The 25,815-nt window shown below is 44.0% G+C and overlaps 1 protein-coding gene across 1 annotated transcript in view; it reads right to left on the bottom strand.

Annotated features, from left to right (window-relative positions):
• The window catches only part of PLCXD2 (phosphatidylinositol specific phospholipase C X domain containing 2), a 57,977-nt gene that overhangs the window by 30,955 nt on the left and 1,207 nt on the right, over nt 1-25,815 (bottom strand). The gene's annotated exons all lie outside the window — the stretch shown is intronic.

Genomic DNA, 25,815 nt, shown 5'->3' with positions numbered 1-25,815 from the left:
TAAGCACCAATAAGCAAGATATATAGGTTTCATTAGGGTCATTCTAAGGAGAAAAAAAAGATTATAGAGGGACAAAAGCATAAAGCAGGAAATGAGACAAACACCAAGAATAGTGTTTCACAACACTTAGCGGTAACTACAGCAGCAGCCAGAAAAACGTCTGGTTCGGTTAATCCACACAAATAGGAGGCTTCCGAGTATCAGGCAGGGAAAATCTTTTCATTAGTTGACTTGAGACTTATGGCCACAGAGTCCAGTTCAAGCCTCACATGAACGGAGAGCCTTGCCATGGTGTCGGATCCAGCCTTCTACTCTAACCCCTGGTCCATCACTGCAGCCCACGCTGCGTGGTGTGGCCCCGCTGTGCTCAGAAGCTCCAGCTCTGTGCCTCTACAGCTCTCCATGGGGCTGACAATGAACTTTCCATAAATAACAAATGCCTGGGCTGCACGTGCTGAATTTAAAGGTAACACAAAGATTCCCAGAAAGGGTGAGTGACCCCAGGAGCGAGGCTTGCAAACTCAAGGGCTTTTTCTCTGCTCTTGCAATTCCATAATCTACACAGACCTCCCTGTGACTGTGGTATCTGGTATGGAGAATATGGACTTAGACAACCGAATCCAGCCCAATCTTCCATTTCCTTTTCCCTGGTTGCATACAAACAAAAAGAAAAAGGCATAGGTAATGCGCTCCCCGTTCCCCAGCTGCGTACTGTTGGGCTATTTCCCTCAACTCTCCAATAAGCTCGCGGAAGATGCAGACAGAATCGCCAGACTCCACACTTCCACTGACATTTAAAGGTCAAGTCTTGTATTGTACATAATGATATTGCCCTCCCCACACGTCTGAAAAGGCTGCTGTGAGGATGACGGGGGGGAGGAGAGAACCTTTGAAAGTTCACTGGGGCAAACGGCCTTGATGTACTGCAATTCTGCTGAACACTTAACTTGAGAGAGCTTGTTTCATAAAATAATTAGAGTTAAAGAAAATTAAAATCAAAGAATGAATTCAGCCAGCTATTGTCTCCCACCTGTTCCCTGTTCTTTATTGACTTTAATATGTGTACCCTCTCAATATATAAAGACTAGTAAAGAGATGGGTGAATGGCACAGATAGGATCAAGTTTTCAAACATTCTCTTTCTTAGCGGATGCTTTTTTTTCTTGGCTGCTGGGCCCTCAGTGCCAGAAACCAGGTGTTACCTGTGAAAGAGACATGAGGGAGGGAAGGAAAGGGAAGCCATGTGCCCTAGCTCCATTTCAACTTCCCCACCTGAAGGAAGAACTTATTTTGTCAGAAACACATATTCAGTACATATTTCTTTTAAAATTTTCTCATTTCCCTCTATCCCCAGAGCTCATGGAAACCCCCTCAGCCAAGACCTAACAGCGTCCCAAAGATAGGCTGCTTACCTCCCGGCCTCGGAGCCCTGGCTCCTTCATCATGAACCCGCTGGTGAGCCCTGACTGGGGCTTCCTGTCAGAAAATAACTAGGAGCTGTATCGGTAAAGATATTCCTATATGTCTGAGATTTTGCTGCTTGTGGATTCCTCTAAGATTTTGATGGTTTCTCATCTTATGTCTAAGTCCTTCATCCATTTTGAGTTTATTTTTGTGTATGGTGTAAGTTGGTGGTCTAGGTTCATTTTTTTTGCATGTATCTGTCCAATTTTCCCAACACCATTTATTGAAGAGACTGTCTTGACTCCATTGTATGTTCTTGCTTCCTTTGTCGAATATTAATTGAGCATAGTGGGTTGGGTAGATTTCTGGGTTCTCTTTTCTATTCCATTGGTCTATATGTCTATTCTTGTGCCAGTACCAGGCAGTTTTGAGAACAGTGGCTTTGTAATACAGCCTGATATCTGGTATTGAGATCCCTCCTACTTTGTTCTTTTTTCTCAGGATCGCTGCAGCAACATAAACTGATGAACAAAAACAGATCCAGAGACAGAGAAGCATCGATCATACCGTCAAACCTCAGAGGGAAGGCAGGTAAGGGGGAGTGATCAACAAAAGGACTTGTATGCATGCATAGAAGCCTAACCAATGGACACAGACACCAGGGGAGTGAGGGCATGAGTGGGGGAGGGGGGGCAATGGGGGCATAAGGACACATATGCAATATCTTAATCAATAAAGAAAGAGAAAAAAAAAGAAAATAACTAGTAACACCTTCAATTTATTGACTGTTTATTACAGATCAAATGCCAGGCTTGGTTACAGGTTCTCATTTGATGTCTGCCACAATCCTGCAAGGCAGTGATTACCTGCATTTTACAGATGAGGAAACTGTGGTTCAGACTGGTCTCGCAACGACTTCAGGGTTACAACAATTGCAAGTGGCCACCTTGTATAGAAACCTAGGTCTGTCTGACCCAAAGCCACACAAACCTACTGTAGGAATATTGCTTCCCTATTCCTACTGAAAAACAAATAATAACAATAATAATAATTTTGCAAATAATAAAGGCATTGTGCATTTATTTCTGATAACATGGCGATCACAGTGTTTGCTTTTAGCGTTTAATGCCTAAAAACACCCCAATGCAGGAAAATTAATGAAGAGATTAAAGTGATTTTAAATTCTGTAAAGCCATGAAAAAGTCCCCTGTAGGAACACATGAGGGCACTCTAACCTTCTCTCAAATGAGGAAATAATTTCCGTTGCATTTCCGCAGCTCAGAGCCTTGGTTCTGCCCTGATCACTTGCCTGAGCTTATAAATTCATACTGGAGCTCAGTTTCTCCACTTGCATTTGAAGAAGAGTGAAATAAGCCTTAGGAGCGCTTCTATCTTAAGAATACATGGTTCCAACCTATTACCAGCTAGTTAAAGGAATGTATGACCCTATTTTAAAATAGGTTAGGAACCACTACAAAGAAAAAAGATGTTTCCTTCATACTTACTATACTTAAGCAAAAAAACACACTTACAGATTTAACTCATCATATTTGCAAACAGCAAATCATTTCCCAGCCTGAAGCTGGTGCTTGTTTATTTTTGGCTCATCTGAGAATTTTGTCAAATTGCTGGAGATGCTTTCCCTTCATGCAGATTCAGGCTCTCACTTTCCTAAGGATGATCTACTGGTTGGCTAGCATTGGGTGTGCATGTGTATTGAATGCATGGGCCAGTAGTTCACTTGTTTAGCGTCTCTGTGACAACTCCCTTCACTCTAAAGGTTAATGTTTCAGTGCTTCGTGGGATGATTTTATGATATTTGTTGTGGGGGCCTTGAGAAAACTATCTTCATAGTCACCTGGCTTGGTTGAAATTCTTCATGGGGAAGGGTTAAGATTCACTTGACAAACTGCAGAATGGCAGGGATCCAGGGGAGTTCCTTGGCTAAATCCCCTCAAGGACAAGGAGGATTTTTCCTCTTTCCTGCAAATGAAGAAGTAAGCCAGGTGCTCCGACAGAGGAAAGGGATAAAGGAGGGAAAATCCAACAAGTGGGAGTCTAGGTTATAGAAAATGATGGGTTTAAAGGTAATTTGTACATTATACCCAGCAGGGAAAGTGAATGAAAACACACCCTGCCCTGGAAGGCAAGTGTTTTGATAAGACTGCACACCTGCTAAAAGCCTCTGTGGCTCTTTCCCTATAGCAGCAAAAAGGTTTTCTCCCTGTTGGAGCCTTGCTGGGTGATTGCTACAGAGACCATTTAAACCACTGGGCTGCTTTTGTTCTGAAAAAAAAATAATCAAAAGCCTCCTAAATATCTGGTCTGGAAAAACAAAAAGTGACTTACTCAGTCAGAATAGGTTAACAGCCAGTCCCTCAAAAACAGCCTTCTTTATGGGTGAACCTGCCTCAGAGTCCAGGCATTGGATGAAAAGAAAAACTAACTCTTTATTACAATCAACAAAAAGAATTAAAGTGACATACCAACATTGGGTCCATCTTCAGCCCGATAATTTTTTTTTAAACTTAAATGTAATTAAGTGAATTTAGCAAGACCTAGTTTTACAATTCTAGACTTGTTACCAGGATTTTTGTTGCAATTTGCTTCACTTCCCTTTATCTCAGTGGTTCTCAACCTTCCTAATGCCGAGACCCTTTAATACAGTTCCTCATGTTGTGGTGTCCCCCAACCATAAAATTATTTTCATTGCTACTTCATAACTGTAATTTTGCTACTGTTATGAATCGTAATGTAAATATCTGATATGCAGGATGTATTTTCATTGTTACAAATTGAACATAATTAAAGCATAGTGATTAATCACAAAAACAATATGTAATTATATGTGTTTTCCAATGGTCTTAGGCGACCCCTGTGAAAGGGTCGTTCAACCCCCAAAGGGGTCGTGACCCACAGGTTGAGAACCACTGCTCTATCTCAATTTCTTCATCTGTAAAATGGAGATAATAATAGCACTTGCATCACTGGGTTGTAAAGCTTAACTGGGTTTACATAAATCAAATACAAAAGCAATATCAGGCACCTAGTAAATGCTTCATAATTTTTTTTAACCCTTACCTGAGGATTTTCTTTTTCTTAGAGAGAGAGAGGAAGGGAAAGGGAGGGAAAGACAGAAACTTCAATGTGAGAGAGAAACATCAATTGGTTGCCTCCTGAATGCAACCAGAACCTGGTTGGGTTTGTGCCCTGACTGAGAATTGAACCCATGACTCTTCAATGCATGGGATGACACTCCTACCAACTGAGCCACACTAGCCAGGGCGTCCTAGAAAGTGCTTTATTTTTTTAAATGTATTTTTACTGGAGGCCCATTGCATGAAATTCGTGCACCCGGAGGAGGGAACCCTCAGTCCGGCCTGTGCCCTTTCGCAGTCTGGGCGCCCTCCGGGGATGTCCGACTGCTGTGGAGATGGGACAGACTACTGCCACCACCGCTGCACTCGCCAGCCATGAGCCTGGCTTCTGGCTGAGTGGCGCTCCCCTTGTGGGAGCATACTGACCAGCAGGGGGCAGTTCCTGCATTGAGTGTCTGCCCCCTGGTTGTCAGTGCATCATTGCGACTGGTCCTTCCCCCATTTGGTCGATTTGTGTATTAGCCTTTTATTATATAGCATTGGTTTCTGAGAGGAAGAGAGTGGGAGAGATAGAAGCATCAATGATGAGAGAGAATCACTGATTGGCTACCTCCTGCATGCCCCCAACTGGGGATTGAGCCTGCAACCAGGCATGTGCCCTGACTGGAATCAAACCTGGAACCCTTCAGTCTGCAGGCCGACACTCTATCCACTGAGCCAAACCAGCTAGGGGGCAATAAGTGCTTTATAAGTGCCACTATTATTAATGCTATTATTATTTTTTATTATTATTAAAGCCTTGGGTACATCTTGAAAAGACTTTGTTATAAGCAATGCAGTTATAACATTTTGTCTCACCCTAGAAACTATTACTTTCTCTCTGTGTGTCCTAGAAGTGTCAGCTCTTTGTACTTAAATTCTTTGTAGATATTTCAGGATTCCATGTCTCTTTTTTTCCTATAAGATACTTATTCCGAACCAGTATACAGACACCAAGTACAGAGATAAGAAACACAGTTGTGTATAGCAGAAAGACAGGTGAACTGACCCAATGGTGAACAATGTGTCCCATCTGGAGGTGTGCTCAGAAGTTGGACCTGAGCTGTTTCTTGCAAGATGAATTATAATTGGTCTAGTGGCATGTGGGAAATTGAGGGGTAGGGAGTAGGGGATATGGTAGAGGAAAGAGCATGAGAAGACTGGAGTCATAAAAAGAGACAGTGTATTTCCTTTTAGAGTTTTCTTTGGACCCTAAATAGTCACTGGCTCCCTATAGGCTACTAGACAACACATGAAGTGTTCAGCACCTCAATGAAAACTTCTCTCGATCTGGCTGAAGTCTTGTTAGGGGCAAAAATAGAATACTGGGGACTAGCTATGGTTATGGGAAGTATTAATCATGCTCTGGTAACCATGATTGCCTTGTGTTGGTTAAAGAAAGGACATTCTAACCTGGCTGGGAGTTATATGTCCCTGGGACCTGGGAGTCAACCTTGGAATATAGTCAAGTCTTATTCAAGAAATGACTATTATCATAGAAAGATAAACAACCTTGTTGCTCAAACAATGGAGTCCTACCCCAGCCCTCATTGCCTACTTTCCCATGCCTATAATCCCTACTTCCCCATGTTATTTTTGTCCTACCCTATATAAGCAGCTGGTTTATGGGGAGCTGCAGAGCAGATTTTTGTGGATGACCTGCTGCTCTCCCATCATGCCAGCAGCATTGGAATAAACGCTCATATATGATTCAACCCTGTCTCTGCTGAATTGGCTCAAGTAGTGACAGGCAGCACGGACCCATTGGTTGTCCAGTTTCAAGATTACAAATGATACCTTGTTAATTGTTTAAAAATTTCCTATCGTATCTAGTATGATGCAAGGTACATATTAGGCAGTCAAAAAGGATTGTTAATAATAACAGCTGCATATCCAAAATTTATGCTTGTTTTGTGCTAGGCAATGTGGACTCTGAGGAGAAAGATACATTTGATGTGAACCCTGAGAAAGAATTTATTTGCTGAGATGGACTTTCTATAGTCAACAAAGGGCCCACATTTTAAAAATAATAAGCCGAGCATCCACTTGCTGACAGGGGCTCCTCATGTTCTCAGGAAGAACTGCAGGCTAAACTCCTGGCTTCAAGGACTATGCCCACTTGTTAACTCTTTGAGTCAACCACTACAGAGAAACCCTGGTTTCCTTTCTACCAACACACTGAGACCTGCCATGTCCAATCAGAACTCAACAATCTGGATACCTCATTTACATAAAGTGGATCAACTGAGAACCTAGGTGGGAACTTTAGTGATAAAAGGTGGCCTCCCTTTTGTCTCAGTGGAACACAACTTAGGTTGCTACTTAAGCTTGTCTCTCAGGCCAAAGCCCCCTTTTGCTCAAATAAATGCTTTTTATTCTTAACTATGGTCTAAAATTAATTGTGGTTGACAGCAATATTCTAAGCACATTATGTATATTATTTATTTAACTAGTGTCCCAGTGCATGGATTTGTGTACATTGAAAAGAAATTAATTAGTCCCTCAGGTGCAGGGACGAATGCAGGCGGTCCTGGGTGGTGGCTGGTGGGGCAGGACTGAGCGAGGTGGGCTGGACACGCTCTGGAGCCAACCTCCCTTGGTCCCTTCCTGCCCAGCCGCAACTGGGCTGGTGCTGCTCCTCTAAGGGCATCTAGGGAGTGAGTGGGGTCCCTCCAGCAGGTGGGGTCCCTCAGCCTGGCCTGAGGGGATCGGGCTGAAACTGGCTCTCCAACATCCTCTGAGGGGTCCTGGAGTGTGAGAGAATCGCGAGGAATCAGGCTCCCTCCTCTCTGGTTCTGGGGTGTGTCACCTGAGAACTGCTGCTGCCAAGTGACCGCAGCTCAGCAGCTCCTGCATTGAGGGTCTGCCCCCTGGTGGTCTGTGCACATCATACCTACTGGCTGGTCAGATGGTTGGTAGGTCGAACAGTCACTTAGCCTTTTATCTATATACTAGTAGCCTGGTGCACGAATTCATGCACATTGAAAGGAAATTAATTAGAAGAAGTATTTTAATATTGCTATTTGCCCTTTCTCTATAATGGAAGTGTCAACCAAATTTATGCTCGGCAATGACAGGTCGAAACACACGAGTGTGATTGGCGCTAGAGAGAGCTTTATATGTATCGCACATACTTAGCCTTTTACATACTTAGTGAATCAACTTAGCCTTTTACATATATCTACACTAAAAGAGAAAAATGGTAATTGGCATACGGCAATACCGTTTTCATTGGCTAATCAGGGCTATATGCAAATTAACTGACAACTAAGATTGGCAGTTAACTGCCAACAAGATGGCGGCTAATTTGCATATGTAGGCACAATGCAGGGAGGCGAAAGGGAAAGCAGGAAGAAGCCCCCTGCCACTGACAGTGATCGGAAACCCAGGGGGGAGCTAAGAGCTGGGGGGCAGGGCAAAGGCGGCCCCATGATCAGAGAATCAGGCGCCTTTGCCGCCCTGGCCAGGGATAGCAGGAAGTAGGGGTGGAGCCAGTGATGGGAGCTGGGCACGGTGGAAGCTGGCAGTCCCAGGAGCTAGGGGTCCCTTGCCTGGGCCTAAAGCGAAGCCCATGATCGCGGCGCCCCCCGCTGCAGCTGCAGGTCCCCGCTGCCTGGGCCAGACGCCTAGGCCAGAGGCATTAGGCCTGGGCAGGGGCGGAGCCTGCAACCGCGGGGAGCTGGGGGTCCCCTGCCCAGGCCTGACACCTCTGCCGGAGGCCTCAGGCCTGGTCAAGGGGCCGATCCGGTGATTGGTGATCGGAGGGTGATGAGGGTCAACTCCTTTGGCTGAGGCATCAGGTGGGGGGCGGAGCCGGTGATTGGGGGGATATGATGGTCCCCTTGCCCAGGCCTGAAGCCTGGGTCAGAGGGGTCAGGTTTGGGCGGGGGGTGGAGCAAGTGATCAGAGGGAGATGGGGGTCCCCTGCCCAGGCATGATTCCTGGGCCAGAGGCCTCAGGCCTGGGTGGGGGCCAGAGCCAGTGATCGGGGGGAGATGGGGGTCCCCTGTCCAAGCCTGACACCTCTGGCGGAGGCGTCAGGCCTGGGCAAGGGGCCGATCAGGCGATCGGAGGGTGATGGGGGTCAACGCCTGAGGGCTCCCAGTATGTGAGAGGGGGCAGGCTGGGCTGAGGGACACTCTCCCCCCCCCCACCCCACACACACACACCCAGTGCACGAATTTCGTGCACCGGGCCCCTAGTATATATATAAACTTGCTTAATTAGACTTGCTTTCTGATTTAGCTAAACTTTTTTCCAGCCCAGTGAAGCAACCCAACTTCTCTTTCAGGTAATTGTCAGCAACACAGCAGTAAATATCAACATGAAGCAGATTATTATTGTAGATCATGCAGGGAGAACAAAGGATAAAATATTGAACTTCAGCAGTGTTTGACTATATTCTGTGCAGTGAGAAAACCTAAAGTCATTTTCAAAGTCCACCATTTCTTACTTCTTTTCAGTCAGGTCAAGTTTCTAAACTTTCTAAATCTCCATTTTCTGGCTAATGAAAAGAAAATAGGATTCTACTGAGTCTCCGATCTACCTTCTCCAGGACTTCTGTGAGGATCAAATGAGGCATGGGAAAACGCTGAACAGACATTTGGTTAAACTGTGAAATATTTGCACCTGGCTATAAAGCAAGTCATGTTCTTGGGTTGAAGAAACTGCAAGGAGGCTAGTCACTAGGGAGAGGAAGCCAGGCATTGCTATCTGATGTCATTACCTAGATAGTTGGACACTTAGCATATTAGCCTTTTATATATATACTAGAGGCCCGGTGCACAAAAATTTGTGCACTCGGGGGAGAGAGGGGGTCCCTCAGCCCGGCCTGTGCCCTCTCGCAGTCTGGGACCCCTCGGGAGATAACGACCTGCTGGCTTAGGCCTGCTCCCGGGTGGCAGAGGGCAGGCCCAATCCCTAGGTGCAGCCCCTGGTCAGGCTCAGAGCAGGGCCGATTGGGGAGTTGGGGCACCACACCCTGTCATGCACAGAGCAGGGTGGATTGGGAGCTTGCGATGCCACCCTCAGTCACGCTCAGGCTAGGGCCAATAGGGGAGTTGGGGCACCGCCCCCGTCACACTCAGGGCAGGGCGGATCAGGGGGTTGGGGCGCCGCCCTCTATCACCCACAGAGTAGGGCCGATCAGGTGGTTGGGGCGACATCACTCTCACACTCAGGGCAGGGCCGATCAGGGGGTTGGGGAGCTCCCCCCTATCAGGCATAGAGCAGGGCTGATCAGGGGGTTTGGGCGCTGCCCCCTGTCACGCTGATCCCGGTGCTGAGAGGCATATTACCCTTTTACTATATAGGATAGAGGCCTGGTGCATGGGTGGGGCTGGCTGGTTTGCCCTGAAGGGTGTCCTGGATCAGGGTGGGGGTCCCCACTGGGGTGCCTGGCCAGCCTGGGTGAGGGGATGATGGCTGTTTGCAGCTGACCACACACCCTTCAGGGTGGGGGTCCCCACTGGGGTGCCTGGCCAGTCTGGGTGAGGGGCAGAGGGCTGTTTTCAGGCCAACTGAAGCTCCCAACTGCTTCTTTTTTTCTTTTTTTTTATTCTGGGCCAGCTTTAGCTCTGACTCCAGCTCTGAGGCCTCTGCTGCTGAAAGCAGGTATCTGGTTTGTTTGTTTTCTATAATTGAAACACTGTATCAACTCCAGCTCTGAGATCCGGCTCGCTGAAAGCAGGTTTCTGGGGTTTTGTTTAGCTTCTATATTTGTAACAATGTTTCAAACTGCAAGCTCAGAGGCCGGCAAAGCAGGCGGGGAATGTTGATTTCCCCCGTCACTGAAGCAAGCAAGCCTCATGTTAGTTTCAAGCTGCCTGGCTGCCGGCCGCCATCTTGGCTGGCAGTTAATTTGCATATTGCCCTGATTAGCCAATGGGAAGGGTAGCGGATGTACGGCTAATTACCATGTTTCTCTTTTATTAGATAGGACTAGAGGCCCGATGCATGAAATTTGTGCAAGGGGCTCGGCCCTCGCAGCCATGGCCCTCCAGCCCCGGCTTTGTCTGGAAGGTCATTTGGCTGTCTGGTCTAATTAGCATATTATGCTTTTATTATTATAGATAAGGCTAAGTGACCGTCCGTCTGACCAAACGGCCAGTACATATGACGTAAACTAGCAATTTAAAAATAAACATTGACTTTGCATGCATGATACATATAAAGCTCTCGCTGGTGCCAATCGCACACATGTTTTAATTTTATAATACTATATTATATATACTATTTTGACATGTAATTTTTTGCAGTGATGTAATTACTGCATGAATCTTTCTTCTAATTAATTTCCTTTCAATGTGCACAAATCGTGCACTGGACCACTAGTATACAGGCAGTCCTTGGGTTACATCAGAGATCCATTTCTATGGTGCAATGTAACTCGATTTTCATCGTAATTCACAACCCACCTACATAAGCACCTACATCACTCACATGGAGCACATATGCAGCAGTAATGAAGTGAAACAGTAAAAAAAAATTTAAAAGAAAGATAACAATTCCTGACCTTTACTTTTGGTTAATAAATAATAAAAAACTTAAAGCACATATGTACATACCTCGAAATGATGGAACTTTTATTTTTATAATACTGTACATGGGAGATGGCAACATAGCCACGAAACAACATAAGTCAAGTACGACGTAACCCGAGGACTGCCTGTATAAAGATTTTTAAACAACTTTGTTGTGTAGTGAAGAATTGAACCTTACCCACAGAGAGGTCTGGTCTTTGTCCTTGGCTCTGGGAGGGAGGTAATCCCTTAAGGACAGGAATATCCTGCCTAATAAGAGAATCTTTGTAAGGGGGGCTTTGGGGCCGCATTAAAAAAAAGTCTAAGAATGTAATTTATGGTGGTGGCTTTAAGTCACATGGATACAGGCTTACCCTCTGGAGGGGCTGGATACTGAGGTTGGCCACGTGGAGTCTCAATAAAGACTCCGGACACCAAGGCTTGGTGAGCAACCCTGGTTAGCAGTACTTTTGTGCATATTACAACATCAATACCAGGAAAAGAACTCTGTCCACGAGTCCAAAGGAAAGGACAACTGGAAGTGCCACATCTGGAACTTGACTGGACTCTGCCCTACATATCTTTTCACTTGGCTAATTTTAATCTGTACCTTTCTCTGTAATAAAAGTACCAGTTTTCACCTGGCTGGTGTGGCTCAATTGGTTGAGTGTTGTCCCATGCACCAAGAATTCACCAGTTCAATTCCCGGTCAGAGCACATGCCTGGGTTTGGGGCTCCATCTCCAGTCGGGGATGTGTAGGAGGTAGCCAATCGATGTCTCTCTCTCTCTCTCTCTCTCTCTCTCTCTCTCTCTCTCTCTCTCTCCTGCTCTCTTCCTCTCTCTCTGAAAATCAATAAATAGATTTTTTAAGTACCAGCTTTCAGTGAATTCTGTCAGTCCTTCTAGCAGATTATCAAACCTAAAGGTGATCTTCAAGACCCTCAAACTGGCAACTGATGTCAGACTGAGGTCTGTTTTGTGGACTGTGCTTCCTCTAACCTTACACTTGTGACAGAGATACTATAATTATATCCATTCTACAGATGAGAAACCTAAGGAACAGAAATGTTCAACTTTTATTCAAGGTACATAATTAGTAACTATGATTTGAACTTAGTTATGCTAAAACAAAACCACTTTTATATACTTCTCTATACTGCCTTTCATTTGAATAAACATTAAATATAGATATAAGATAAAAATATCAGGAACAGACATGAAAATGAGCACATGTTCTTAAATACTAAAAATGTTTAAGGTAGATTTTGCAGAAAAACATCTCGTATTACAATCAGGTATTTTATGAACACTGAAATAAATTTGATATGAACAGATTATAATTTTGCATGTTAAAATATTTCTGTGGCCTGAGCTAAGAATATAGTCATTTGCACTGTTATGTATGAGAAGTGGGCCTTATGGTTATTGAATATAGCAAAAGATTTGTTTACAGAAATATTTTACAGTCCTTGGGAACAATCTCATGGTCCCTTGCTGCGACCCTATCATTCCCTGTGAGTTCACATGATTCCACCAAGCAGATTTAACTGATCTTTGCCCTGTGCTTCCACAGCATTTTGTATACACTTGATGGGCTTGGGATGATGTGCAGTAATTATCTCCCTATCACTGGCACCTGACTGAGTATTGAGGATAGGATCATGTCTAATTCATACCCATATCTCTATCTTTAGTTTGTAAGTTTCTGGCATATGGCAGGTACTGAATACATGTATATAGATAAATGCAAATATGATTACTTGAATGCACAGCCATTTAGAGTTGCCTAAGATAAGTTAGCCTAGGTGTCCTGATCTTTTCCCAAAATTCACTTTGGTTCATCCATCTCTTTACACAGGCAGAATTTTCACTGCACCTGTTCACCACCAGCACCTATACACCCCCAACTCCATTTATCTCCATTCGACCTTCTAGTTTGAGTTATCTGGGCCAATGAAGAAGAATGTGTCAGAAGACACAGAGGACAAAAATAAACCAGAAAGGATGGCTAAAGGAGTAGCTATAATAAAATATAACACTCAACAATTTAAAAGGAAAAGTCCCAGAGAGTAGATTTCTTGCAACTTATGCCTGTGTAAATTACCTTCTAATAACATCTCCTGGGGGCCTCCTATCTCACACACCTGAACAGGCCCTTGGGGGAAATGCAGCATTTGTAGAGAACTTGACTCTGTATTGACAAATGCAGATAGACTGGCATCTTTAGGACATATAAAATATAGCTAAATGGAGTCCAAGGTTCATGATCAGGGGACAATTTAGCAGTTTCCTAAATCAAATAATATCTTTAAGCCTTGCCAACCCAAAGGGATAAACTTCACTATCAGACTTGATTATTTTCCATGGGGCATGTGGGAGAGTGTTAATAACCACCAAATGGCCATGTGGCCAATTTAATTTTTAATCAGGTGCCTACTGAATTCATAATCATTCGCAATGCAACAAAGCAACTGCATAAGGCAGAACACTTGGAAGCAGAGGATATAGATCGACTTATTTTTTATGTGCTGAAAGCCAAGAGGCATCCCGTTGTCTAAAGATAGATATCAGCTTGGGAATCCAGAGAGATGGTCCTGGTCTACCCGCAAGTGGCTGGAGGAAGTAGAGGATTGGAATAAATCAGAGGTTTTCAGGGCACTTTCAGACCTGAAGGATGGTCAAATAAAGTATCTATAGGAAAACAAACACAAGTAGAACTTCCCTGGTGAAAAGCCTGTTGGGACAGTCCCCACTCCTGACCTTGATGTGTCCTTAGGGGCACCCCCTAAGACTCCACAGGGCACCTCGGGAATTCCATTGCCCAAGATAATCTCCAAATCTCGCCCAACCTCTTATGATTTATGTGAGTTAAAGCATTTTCAATTTCATGTGTGGGAGGCATTTTAAAGCCCTTCACATATGGATGGGTATCTATTTTCCTTTGAAAAACTTTCCCTTCTTCAAATGTCCAAGAGACCCCAATCCTCACCATCAAATAAGGTACTGTACAGGTGATTCATTAATAAGAAATTCTTCCTCTACTTTGCTAATTAGCCCCCCTGCTCTGTCCCTGAACAGATGGCATCATCTTTGATAAAGTAATGCCACACAAAGGGCACTTGGTCATCCCCTGAGGAGCCTTCTCAGTTCTGAGATAATCTTACTTCCTTTAACAACCTTTCAGCTTTGATTGCAGGAGAAAAGGTAATGTGAGGGTTTAGGGGAAAACAAGAAAATATTTAGGGTAGATAGGAGAAAAAGTTAAATTAAATCTTCTACTACAGAATTCTCCTGCTTTTATTCAGCCTCTTGGTGAAACCCTGGATGTCAGTTCATGAAATAAATGCTGTTTGATGAAGTGGTAAAGTAACTGGAAGTCTCTACTTCTCATCTGGGTTGTGGTGTAGAGCACACGCCTAACCTCACCTCACCCCAAGCTGCCAATATCTTGGGGAAACAGTTAAACAAGAAATGATAGAATTCATGCAGAATGAGCTGACACGGCTACCACCTCCCCACCTCCCTTGGGAGGGTCGCTTATCTGGGACTAAAAGTTTAAGACAGATTTCCTGAAAGCAGTGAACTTTTAGTTAAAATCTTAAAAAATATATAAAAATAAACTAATTTCAAGTTGAAATATTTTATATTGGATATAAGAGTAGCTGTGATTGAGGGTGGAAGGGTGGGAAAATGGTGAAATGTAAGATTGAGCTCTAAAATCATTTCCACTGGATGCTAGCTACACCCTTCTCCCAATTCTGAAATGTTCCAAGGGTACCTCAAACTCTGCATATCCGCCCCGAACCAAGTCTATCTCCCTCCCTCCACTACTCCTATATCTGCTCCTTCTCCTCTATCCCTATTTCTGGGACTGCCATCACCCTCCTCCCAGTTACTCAAGACAGCTTTGCCTTCTCTTTTACCCTCCAATTAATCGCCAAGTCCTATTGATACTTCTTCCTATGTATCTCCTGTGTCCGTCCCTTTTCCTTCATGCACACTGTCACTCTCCTTCTCAGGTCAGTATCACCTCCCACTTGGATGACCTCATCAGCAACCTAAGTGGTTTCCCTGGTTACAGTACTTCTGGATTCAGTACATTTTGGGGACTGCAGCCCAAGTGATCTTCCCAAAACACAAAGTTGATCTTGTGCTTAACACTCTTCTCAGGCCTATTAAGGTAAAGCTAAATCACTTTAACATGGCTTATTAGACATCTCAGTGTCCTGACACTCTCTTCCTTGCAACCTATGGTAAGCTACAATGAACCATTTCTGTTTCTTCCATGGGCCATGTTCTCTCTTGAAGGTCTTCACCTAGAACAAGCTCACTCTTGTTCCTCTTATCCTGGGGCTAATTCCTATGTATCCTTTAGATTGTAGTTTATTCATAACTTCCTCCAGGCGGCCTCCCTGGGCTCCCATCCCTTCTTGTTAAGATGCCCCTGCTGTCTGACCAGAGTGGCTCAGTGGTTGAGCATCAACCTATAAACCAGGAGGTCATGATTCGATTTCCAGTCAGGGCACATACCTAGGTTGTGGGGGGTGTTCAGGAGACCCAATCAATGATTCTCTCTCGTCATTGATGTTTCTATCGCTCTCTCCCTCTCCCTTCCTCTCTGAAATATATATATATATATTTCAGAGGCCCAGTGCATGAAATCCATGCATGGGAAGGGAGGGGTCCCTAAGCCCAGCTTGCACCCCCTCCAATTCGGGATCCCTCGGGGGATGTCTGACTGCCTCTCGCAATCTGGGACCACTGGCTCCTAACTTCTACCCTACTTGCCTGCCTGATCACCCCAATCCTTCTACCTGCCTGATCACCCCTAACCACCTCTGCCTGCCTGCCTGATCACCTCTAACTGCTCCCCTGCTGGCCTGATTGCCCCTAACCACCTCTGCCTCGCCCCACACCTGGGACCCAGGATTCCCTCCTCCGGCCAGTCACAGGCACCTGGGAGCCGGGCTTCCCTCCCTCTGGCTGGTCGCAAGCACCCAGGACCCCAGCTGTCTTCGCCCAGGCTGGCCGCAGCCACAGGGGACCATGGGCAGGTGGCTTAGCCTGGGCCACAGCCACAGGTGCCTGGGACCATGGGGAGGGTGGCTTGTCCCTCCCCTGGGCTGCAGGCATAGGCACTGGTGCCTGGGACCGTGGGGCGGGTGGCTTGTCCCTTTTCCGGGCCACAGGCTCAGGCACAGGCATTGGCGCCCGGGACCATGGGGTGGGTGGCTTGTCCCTCTCCCAGGCCGCAGCCTGGCTGGTCCCCATTCCTCTCTCATAAGCTCATTTGTGCCTGGCTGGTCCCCATTCCTCTCTCCCCAGTGGTGAGTATCTGAGCCATTACAGCGTGATGGCATGATGACCATTTGCATATTAGCTCTTTATTATATAGGAATATAGATAGATATAGATATATATAGATATATAGCTATATAGATATATAGATATATAGATATATATATGCTAGTAGCCCAGTGCGCCAATTTGTGCACATTGAAAGGAAATTAATTAGAAGGTGGCTGGTGGGGCTGGACTGAGAGAGACCTGGACTGGGCGATACAGGCTGGCCATGACCTAGATCCAACCTCTCGTGGTCCCTCCCTGGCTGGCTGCACCTGGGGCGGTGGCTCAAAGGGCATCTGTGGCGTGAGGGGGGTCCCTCCAGCAGGTGGGGTCTCTTGGCCTGGCCTGCGGGGATCGGGCTGAAAGCAGCTCTCTGACATCCCCTGAGGGGTCCCAGAGTGTGAGAGGACACTCTGCAAAGTTGCTGTCATACAGGGTGTGGAACGCAAATGCAAGTGCGCAATAAACCAGATTCGGGGCTGACAGTGCCCCAGCAACAACATAACCCACAGCCAAATGTGGAACCGCGCGGCCCCGCGAGGAATCAGGCTCCTTCCTCTCTGGTTCCAGGGTGCATCACCCAAGAACCGCCATTGCCCAGTGACCACAGCTCGGCAGCTCCTGCACTGAGTGTCGGCCCCATCATGGTCAGTGCGCATCATACCTACCAGCCAGTCGGTCAGTCGGCTGGTTGCTTAGCCATATATAAAGATGCCCCTGCTATATGCTTCCTCCAGCAGTAATTTCTACCTCTCCAGTCCCAGATAGCATATTGTGTTATAACTGCCTGCTTTACTGCCCATTTCTTCAACTAGATTATAAGCTCTTTGGAGGTAGGAACCATGTCTGTAATTATCATCACTGAATCACCAGTTTCTAGGAGAGAGCCTGGCATACAAAAGATACCAACATACAGGCATTAAATAGAATGAAATAATGAATTTCTCATATTACCCCTCAGCACCCCTCAAAGCTGAGGAGTCATTTTGTTTCTCTTCAGTTATTATGCAGTTATTTTAGGACTTTCTATCCATTCCTGAGCAAGTTTTTTAATGGTTGCTTTTTGCCTCAGGGTAACATTTAACATTTAATCGTGGCATGATACACAAGGCTCATTAGCCTACTTTCCCAACCTCATCTCCCTTCCTTTCTTTAAATGAAATCTATGGTTGGGCTTCCTCAAGGTCACTGTAATCTCTGGCTCCTTGGTACCTCTGCATTGTGACACTCATATTTCTTCCTGTAACACCTGAATATTTCCTACTTGCTCTGTACGATTCAACCCAAGGGCCATCTCCTCTCAGAAGCCTAATCTACCAACCTTTCCTCCTCCTACTAGTAACGAAATTGGATACTGGTTTTCTGAGTGTTATAGACCCTCTGCACTCTTCCCCATAGTGTTTGAATGTTGGCTTTCTTCTATTATGAAATCCTAACTTCCTGAAGAGCAGAGAGAAGAATCTTATTCATCTGCATATTCAACTCATCTAACTCAGTACCTGGCACAAAAGGGCACACTCAACAAATATCCTCTGAATAAATGATTGTCCTTTAAATGAATACATTAAAAAATATAGACAATGAGAACCAAAAGAAACATAAGGAATAAGCAAGCAACAATATTTTTTTAGCCAAGTTGACACAAGGTACTCATACAATTTTTATGATGATCCATATAGGCATCTCCTGCCAGGACAGGACAATAACCTAAACTCAAACCCAGGAAGGAGGGCGGGACACTGTCTTCACCTTTATCTGCTTTAAATTGTATTTTAAGAATATTGCTTTCAGCATATAAACCTTCAAATTATACATGTTCATAAAATATTCATCTCAGTCTGACAGAGTCTAGAAAATTTTCAGTTCTACCATTACCACAGACTGTGGCTGCACGGCAAGACGCTTGCATTACAGAGTACAAATGCTGCCTATAAAATATTACCTGAGAAGATATGATACCTTACACCCATTAGTTCTAGAATAACTGGAAATTAAAAAAAAATAACTTCCCCTGGCTGGTGTGGCTCAGTTGGTTGGGTGTTGTCCCATGCACCGAAAGGAACATGAAATATTGCTGGTTCGAGTCCCAGTCAGGGCACATGCCTGGGTAGTGGGGTCGATTCCTGGTAGAGGGCATGCAGGAGGCAGCTGATCGATATTCAGCTCTCACATAGGTGTTTCTGTCTCCCTTTCCCTTCCTCTCTCTCTCTAAGAATCATTAAAATATCTTTAAAAAGACAACCCTGTGATTCTCTTAGAAAATATCAGCTTAGTAGACAATCTAAGACTGCCAATGCTTCGTAGATAACACAACTAAACATCTCCAGTAGAGCAATGCAGGCTTTTGTGGCCAAACCTATTTTATCTTGGAGCAACTAGAGATCTACTGGAATCCTCCTGGGTGCTGGTTGATCCTCATGGGTGTTTAGCAATATAATCCAAATTCCTATGGACTTGAGAAAGTGAAAGGGATCCTGCTCAACCACGGCTGTAGATATTCAACCAGAGTTAGTCATAATTCTCTGCCTATATTGGATTCTTGACATGTGTTCAAATTCTTTTCACACAAACACACCCACCTATTACGATGTTTATAAATAATCCCTCCTCTGCAGCCTGGCTTGAAACTCTAATTAGGGTTAATTGGCATTTGTGCTTTTCCCAAAAGCAATTGCAGGATGCTAAAGCATTTATTTCACTAACATTGCCTCCAGTGTGCCTGTTCTAAGAAGCTCTTAGAGGCTGAGGAGAGATGTGGAGCCAACCTGTCCCATGCAGTGGAGGTCAGGACAGATTATGTGCTAGAAATCAAAACCTCAAAAGCCCGTCTGAACCAGCAGCGTGCAAGTGAAAGCAGCAGGCTCCTAGGATCTGAAATGTGGGTGGGTGTGTTTTGCAGGATCTTTCTAACGGCTAAACTATAACAGGCATTAGAATCAGGGTTCTCTTGAAGGTGAGACTAAGGTCATGGCTCAGTGTGTGCATGTGTGTGTGTTGAGTAGTATGTGTGTATTTGTGTATGGGGATTGTAATCCATATGTTGGGAGAGATCATGAGCTATTCCAATGGCTGAAGAAGGAGGTATACAATCTGTATAAAGATGTGTTCTGTCTAGTTGATGTGGCTCAGCAGTTGAGCATTGACCCAAGAACCAAGAAGTCACCAGTTTGATTCCTATTCAGGGCACATGCCCAGGTTGCAGACTCCATCCCAGTGGGGGGTTTGGGGTGGGGTGCAAAAGGCAGCCGATCGATGATGTTTCCCATTAATGTTTCTAACCCTCTATCCATCTCCCTTTCTTTCTCAAAATCAATCAAAACATAGTTTATTAAAAAAAAAGATATGTTCAAAGGAAAGCATTTGTAATGCCACTACTCTTGAGATGGGAACAAAATGACTGGGTTAAGAGGGCAAATAGTGAAGAAATGAGGAAAAGAGGTCATAGAGGGTTGAATTTTTCCAAAGGCTTTGGATGGCTGGAGATGACAGAGTTTGACAGCTGAACTTGGAATGAGAGCATAGAGTAAGTAGTTAACAAAGATTTTTCTGGCTCTCTTGATCAGCTGCCCTCATATTGCATTTAAGACTTCCTTGGTACTCACACCCTGGGCAACCCTCCATGTATCCTCCCCTTAACTCTAAATCTCCTTGAGGGGATGATATTCAAGCTAGCCTGATCTGATCAGACAGAGAACACTGAGCCATATGCTTAATTGGAAGGTCAGCTCCTTAACTGGATTGTACATTACCAGAGGGTATGGACTGCATCTTATACCTTTTTTTTTGTTGATCATTATAGGTGCAGGCTTTCAATAAATGAATGTCATAATCAATGCAAAATGACAATTATTATATAGTGCTCATTATGTTCTAATTAATGTGAATCAATTCATTTAATTCTCACACTGACCGAATGACGTAGTGCCATTGTTATCTCTATTTTACAGAGGACGCTGGGGCACAGAGAGGTTATGTAACTTTCCCAAGGTCACAGAGTTGTGAAGGGCAGAGTTGGTGTACAAATCCAGAGACTGGGACTCCAGCACTAATACTTTTAATCAACTTAGGATTCTGCTTCTTAACAGACATGTGTGATTCCTAAATTCCTGGTGGCGTTTGTGTGATTGGGGTTGCAGATGGGGAAATCTAGGAAAGTGATGAGCCTTCTTAGGAGGGAAATCTACTAATGGTAACAACAAAGTCATAGTCTCTTTTTATTTCTTACCATGACCACCCAGAAGGAAAAACAAAGAAAAACAACAACAACAAAAGCCTATTCCCACTAAAGAAACCATTTTGGTCCCATGATTAGTTGTTCTTGATTGGGTCAGCCTTGGTAGCTTCAGTTGGGTTCTTGGGTTTCCACAGCCTCAATTCCAGGAGGAGGGCGGGTTTGTTTTAGAGCCAACTTATGGCTTATGTTATCCTCAAAGTGAAGCCACCTAAATGTCTTGTTCTATAATGTATTTTACACCCTTTTGAGTGCACAAATCTCTTTTAGATGCACCAGACCTAGTCCAGCTTCCAGAAGGACTGAAGCAATGGCCCCTTCATCCTGCTCCCTATAGTGATTTTTGTCACCATGTCACACACGTGGGAAGTGAATGTGGGACCACAGGAAAACAGCGGTGGCCAAAGGCAGAACTCCATAGGAAAAAGATAGGATTTCAGAAGGGTATGCTCATCAGCAAGATGAGAACAGAGAAGCATCTGGGAATTGGAGAGCAGTGAGGAGCACCTGAGCAAGGGCTGACACAGGTCAGTGGAAGGGAGGTGAAGACCGGGACAAGAAATGAGAGCAGTCTGAGGCTGCAGCCAGAAAGGAAACATGATAAGTTCACATTTGACAAGGGGTGAAGGAAGGCAGAAAGCATGGAGGGGGCGGGGGATTGTTCCTAGGGTAGAAGTTACATCAGAGTTCTGCTTCAGACTCCTCCAACCATTTCACTCTGCCTCAGAAATCTCATTTCTAACAGGGCTCCGTGATAAGCCTTATCATGAAATACAGGAATATTATGCAAAATAACAATAAATTGATGGGAAAATGTTCCGATTGCTTCACATGGCTATTTACACAAGGTGAACCTAACCAATATATCCAGTTTATATTTGGTTAAAATTGAAAATTATGGTGGCTAAAAGCTTCTTTCCCAACACTTATTTTCTGGTCACCAATGATCAAGCTGCTACCTTGTACTAAGATTTAGGATTATAAAGATAAATAAATCATATTATCTGTGTATAAGTAGTTCATAGATGATCTGGAAGACAGATACCTAAAAATATTAATTACTTAAGAAGTTCTGTGATAAAAATATTAACAAAGCATTACTGAGGGGCAGGAGGGGAAGTCCTCCAGCCATTTCCCAAATATACAACCATTCCTTCACTTAATTAGCTTATTTCACCTGGAAAGCCCCCTTCCCAATCCTGAACCTAAGCCACATCCCTTGAAATTTTGACCATTCTTCTAATCCCAGGTCAAATGCCATTTTTTCAACAAATAAGTTCCTAATCTTACACTTTGGAATTAATCTTTCCATTCTGTGTGCTTCTATAACTTTACTTATATTTCTGTTTACCCCAATTCATTTTTTTAAAATTATGTATGGTGTCTACCATTAGATTATAAGCTCCTTTGAGGCCTAATTCATTTTGAGACTCCCACAGACCTGAGCCTGGAGGATTCATCTTTTAAAAAAAAAAACTTAATTGATTTCAGAGAGGAAGGGAGAGAAACAGATAGATAGAAACATCAATGATGAAAGAGAATCATTGATTGGCTGCCTCCTGCACACACCCCTACTGGATATGGAACCTGAGCGGGAATCGAATCCAGTTATGTGCCCTGAGCAGCAATCAAACCGTGACCTCTTGGTTCATAGGTCCACACTCAACCACTGAGCCACGCCAGCTGGGCTCTGAGGCTTCTTAAAATGCTCAGAGCCTGTTCATTCAGAATAACTAATGGACAGTCCCTTTTAGGATGCCAAAGTGAGAGGACCCTTCCTCCTTCTGGCAATTGTGATTCCCTGTTTGCACATGCCAAAAATTCCTGTTTTAAAGAGGCATAAAAGAAATGGTCTTTGACCTAAAATGACCCAATCATACTTCCCATCTCTTTCTACATGTGAACAAAAAAACAAACCAAAAACACCTCCACCAAACCTTCAAATTAATCAAAGAATTTTCAATGTGAAAATGATTCTATATTTCATCTAATCCAACATCTTAATTATAAATGAGGAAACTCAGTCCCAAGAAATCTGGATACTTCTTTGATATCCCACAAACAGAATCATCAATATCAAATTTTGAAAACCTTAAGTTCAAAGCTCTTCCTAATAATTTACCTTCAATAAAAAGAAGGGGAAAAGAATGGCAAACAATCAACAGTAAAATATAAAAAGAAAAGAATTTACTGAAAAGCTACATGAATTAGAGAAAAAAAATGTCCCTATCAGTTCATTTGTCCATAAAGAATATCATGCTTTCACTAACATCAGCAAAAATATGTGTAGAGTTTAAAGCTGGAGTTTAAAAATCTGACTATTGCAATTTCCAGGTCCTTTACTCTTAGGGTCTCTAGTCACTCTGTGCAGTTGGCATTGAAATTGTTCTGAAGTTCTTCTCCGAGATATTTGAATATGTTTGAATACCAGTCACTGACAAGTGTTCTTGACAGTTGTGGAAGTAAAATAATACATCAAGGCTTTGTGGAGAGGTGCACACTCACACATGCTCTCTCCCATCACGACTTGGGCAAATCCAGCAGATGCAGTCAAATCTGACAGAGTTAACTTGGACCCAGGAGTGTTATTACTGCCAGGACACCTGCTCTTTGCCTGCCCATTCCCATGTCACTGATGCCCCTGCCGCATCCTCATAGATCAGACACTATCTTACAGATGTTCCAGGTCAGCACATGCTAGCACATACTCGTGTATGTGCACGCACACATACAATAGGTCTAGGTACTAAGATTAAAACTTACTGGGTTCCAAGTCTAAAATTCAATCTACTATTCCAGTTGTAAATAAGGAAATGTATATGTATATACAGAGGTGGGCAAAACTAGGTTTACAGTTGTAATACATATAGATAATACAATAAATAGTACAAGAATAAACTCTGTGTTTCACACACTCACAACTATAAATTTACTTTTGTTCACCCCTGTATTACTCAGATATATAACATGTACATATATATATGTATCAATTTATCTCTTCACAGTGATTCATAATCAGTTAGATAAAAACCACATAGTTTTGGGGGATGGAGGCAGGTAGAAGAAGGCATAGGGGGGATAAACGGTGATGATGGAAGGAAACTTGGCTTGCCATTGTAAACACACAATACAGGGTACAGATGATGTATTATAGAATTGTACACCTGAAACCTACATAATTTTATTAACCAATGTCACCCCAATAAATCTTAAAAAATGTAGAAAATTAAAACACACACACACACATACACACCTAATTAGTTTGAAAAATTCTTTCATTTGCTGCAGAGGATGATCTATGAAAACTGGGTTTCAATTAGAAATTACCCCTCACCCCCTTATACACTGCTGCTCTGCACTTCCCAAGGTCCCCTTAAGGGCACAAAAACAGTGCATGGGTTTTGGAGCTAGCTACACAGAGGTTTAGGTATTAGTTCTGCTATTTACTATTTGAGAAAATTACTTAACCTCACTGAACAATAATTTCCTTATTTCCAAAATGAGGATATTAATACCTATCTCGGAGGTGTAAGGATTTGAGCTAATGTAGGTGCTGCATGGTAGTGCTCAGGAAATAATAGCTATAATGATGATGATGAGGAGGGGGAAGAGGAAGAGAGGGAGGGGGAGAAAGATGGTAGCCTCTACTTCCTGAATGCCTTCTGTATTTCCTAGCAAGGCTTGGCAGAACTTAACAGCTAGCATTTAGCCAGGAAATATTAAGCATGAGGTAGGGGAAAGGGAACTACTGATGGGGCAGGAGTGTGAAAGGGGTGGCTCACACTTAATATGTGACTTTCCTGTCTTGAGCTTGTATATACATACATACTAGTATACTTCCACTGCTGGGAAAAGGGCATTCACAGTAGTGAATTCAGCATCTTTTGAAGAGTCAAGGCCTTTTTTTGTTTTTGTTTTTGCTTAGAGGGACCAGACTTTACTAAGCAGGGTGAATACATTCCTGTGTCCTACATCGTGGCTAATCATTGAATTTCCAGTCCCCACAGCAGGTCCCGGCTGTTAGCAATCCCTGGTAACTCTAGTTACTGTGAGATAATCTATAGCTTGCAGATCAAATGCCCAGCTCCTTCCCGGAGTCCTGGAGTCAGGTGCACTGCCAAGCCACAGGCAGAGCTGCTGCTGTGGTCTGAATTGTCCCAAGTACAACGGGAAGGAAGAAGCCTCAGCCTACTTTGGACATGCCCTGAATGATAGAGCCACTTAGGGCCTGCTTAAGATGCCATTCTGTTTGCAAACACACACGACCTATCTGCTGTACCACTTGACAAAACAATCCTTCAGAATGCCTGATGGCAAATGACTAATGTTAAAAGAGGCCTGTGCATCATTCCAGTGATGACTCCACAGGCATCAATTAAACAAGGAGAAGACCTGTTCTGAAGCACAACCATCTGGCATTTCCCAAGAAGCAGTAGTCAAAGGCAGATAAAACACAAGTGATCATGACTATAAAGACATTTAGCAGCCCTCTCCCAGCTCAAAAGCAGCAAGACCCCATGAGGACAATGAACCTGGAAGTCCTCCAATATTAGAGGTGATTAAGAAAAGGCTGCATCTGAGGCCAGCACCACTCTTCCTCATGCATGGAAAGCAAAAATCTGGGGGTTGCATGAGGTCATCTTTTAGCCACCCAAAAGGCAGACTGCTCCCAGGAATGCTCGGAGTTTGTCTGGTAGTCTAGGGGTGAAGTCAGTTGTTATGTCTCCAGGTGAGAGCAAGGATTGGCAGTAGTCCATCTTCTGCTTCTAGGAGTGCTTTCCAAGTACCAGCATCTAGGATTTTGTCCAGCACAGGAAGCCAAGATGACTGTGGTCCAAATGTCCTTCCCTAGAAACCATGATTTTAAGGGCCCATTTAACAAATCTAATGAGAGTGATGTCAAGTTATAACCCTCCCCCCCCCCCCGAAAAGAGACAGTAGCTGGAGAAAAAATGGTTTTCAAGACTGCAGTTCAAGATCAGTCAGGCAGACACCTGTATATATAGACAAAGCTTCAAACACCACCACCTCATCACACCTAATGACTGCCTGTGACAAGCACTTGCATTCTCTATTTCTGGCTTTTCCCACAACAAAAATATGTGTCCTTATTCTCAGTCCTGGTTCTGAACCTATTCTTTAATGATAATTTGTGCCCCTCCTCGCCCCCCCCTTA

The sequence above is a fragment of the Myotis myotis genome, unplaced genomic scaffold (assembly GCF_014108235.1).
Source record: "Myotis myotis isolate mMyoMyo1 unplaced genomic scaffold, mMyoMyo1.p scaffold_m19_p_2, whole genome shotgun sequence".
Classification (NCBI taxonomy): domain Eukaryota; kingdom Metazoa; phylum Chordata; class Mammalia; order Chiroptera; family Vespertilionidae; genus Myotis; species Myotis myotis.
This window is presented reverse-complemented; position numbering and strand designations above follow the sequence as displayed.